Here is a 2,095-nt window from a genome sequence, read left to right on the forward strand (position 1 = left end):
ACAGAACAAAGCATTCAATGAGAATATTTCATTCATCCATATCTAGGATGTGTTCTTTGAGTGTTCCCTTTATTTTTTTTGAGCAGCATAAATTACAATTCCCTCCTCCACTTTCCCATCTTAATACTGGGATTAATTTCTAACCTTAATCTGTGTTATCTTCTCAATTCTCCCCCTTCCCCAGCAAACTCATATCACAAAAGTTTCACTGGTTGACATACACACACACACACACACACACACACACACACACACACAATAGAGGCTTTGTTCTTCCTAGCACCCTTGATTTTTTTTTAAAAAAGGACAGGCTTTTCAAAGGCATCCAACTGAGAATAGCTTTACAATACTGTGAAGTGAGGCAAAAAAATATCCAGCTGAATTATAGAAGGGCTGCCAATTCTGTTTGTTAAAGGTGTTAAAAAGGAGGCTAATTGGGGAAAAAAGTTTTGGAAGACAAAATAGCATTGTTCTATCTTAAGAGAAAGAGAACAAGGGAAAACATGAAGTAGTTTCTTGCCATGGATGAAATGGATAAAAAGGCTGGAGAATAAGGGAGAATGGACCACTGAAGAATCAGGAATGCTAGGTGGAGCAAAGGAGTCTACGGGAGTTTGATATGCAACAATCCAACAGATGTTGGAGAATTTGGTCCTGAGAAGTGAAGTTTATGGAAGAAGGAGACTACAGTGTCTTGGAAGAAAGAAGGTTCTCAGAACTCCATATTCAGCGTGGGGTGGTCCCTGCAGATGATTCTGCCTGTGGTAGGATACGTGCAGCTAGGAGGCAAGAAAGGATGATCCCCACAATTTGCATGAGGGCCAGTCCAAGTGCAGCTGAAGCGATGTAGAACATATTGTAGCTGACAAAGTCGTGCACCTTGCTGAAGCATCCGTTGTGGTAGATACCTCTGGCATCAGAAGGGAGTGGAGCATGCAGGCAACCTTTTCGGCTCCTGCAACAACTTAGGGGCACAGAGCGATTAGGTGCCTGCTGTTCTACCGACCAGGGTGAGGAAAACCAATCCCGGTAACTCTCTATGCCACAGCAATTCAGGTTGCGCTGGACGAAATCCAGGGCCTCTGCTTTTTCCTCATCCTTGGTGTAGGAATCTATGGCTTCTCGCAGTCCATTCTGGAAACCCTCGGCGATATGCTCACGGTAAAACAAGCTAGACATCCCTGCGGTCAACCCAGCCGCCAGGACAGCCAGCTGGAAGCCTCCGTAAGTGCGCAGTAGGCAACGATGTTCCGTGGCAGCACTAAAGCAACCCAGAAAGCCCCATACGATGATCGTGATGCCAGCAGCCAACAAAATGAATGGGTTGGGAGAGTATTGATTGGTTGACAACATCAAGTAGGTACCCAATGAAATCTTGGCCCAGATACCAATGATGAGCATCGTTAGGCCTGCTGCCCAGAAGACAAAGCTGAAAGCCATGAGAAAAAGTTTGAGGAGAGCCATGATACCTTTTTGGATGGTGAGAGATGGATTTCTGATGTGCAGCTTAAGTGCTTCCAGCTATTGATCCTAGGCAGTGCTCCTTGTATGCTGTCACCAGATGCTCCTGGGCTCCGCCTTTATTCTCCACCTTGTCAACTACATAGTCTTGATTGCCTTGCCAAAGATTCTTGAGGAAAGCTGATAATAATATAGCAAGATGTTCCAATTAGGAAAAAAAAATATGCTGGTGAATATCGCTGCTGTTTTAGAGCCGTTCTCACAGAGTAAGAGAAAAAATAGAGTTAGTAACTGGCTCAACCTGGTCAGAATCCAAAATGCAAACTTGTTCGTCTGTAGAATTGTCTGCCATTTGCACAACACAAACGCAGTTGTATCATTTCCCTGGTCAAATGTGTAGCTGGACTGATTCAACCTTGGGCTTGCAGGACAAGCGGTTTCTAATGTTGCAGAGATTTGCCTGCGGAGAATCGCCTGCCTCTCAAATTGTCGCTCAAGGACTCCTGTCCTTGTTTCTCCTGTTACACGCCCCCACCTTGACATCCAAGTCGCTAATTGGTTTGTCATGGTTCTCTGGTTTCCCAAAGCTAGAAAGGTTTTAAACATCAAAGATTGCTTTGAACTGAACTGCCAG

At 44.7% G+C, this 2,095-nt stretch overlaps 1 pseudogene; it reads right to left on the reverse strand.

Annotated features, from left to right (window-relative positions):
* Window positions 1–726: 726 nt before the first annotated feature.
* LOC139168951 (tetraspanin-7 pseudogene) lies at window positions 727–1,676 on the reverse strand (annotated as a pseudogene).
* Window positions 1,677–2,095: the final 419 nt, after the last annotated feature.

The sequence above is a fragment of the Erythrolamprus reginae genome, chromosome 6 (assembly GCF_031021105.1).
Source record: "Erythrolamprus reginae isolate rEryReg1 chromosome 6, rEryReg1.hap1, whole genome shotgun sequence".
NCBI classification, from domain to species: Eukaryota; Metazoa; Chordata; class Lepidosauria; order Squamata; family Dipsadidae; genus Erythrolamprus; species Erythrolamprus reginae.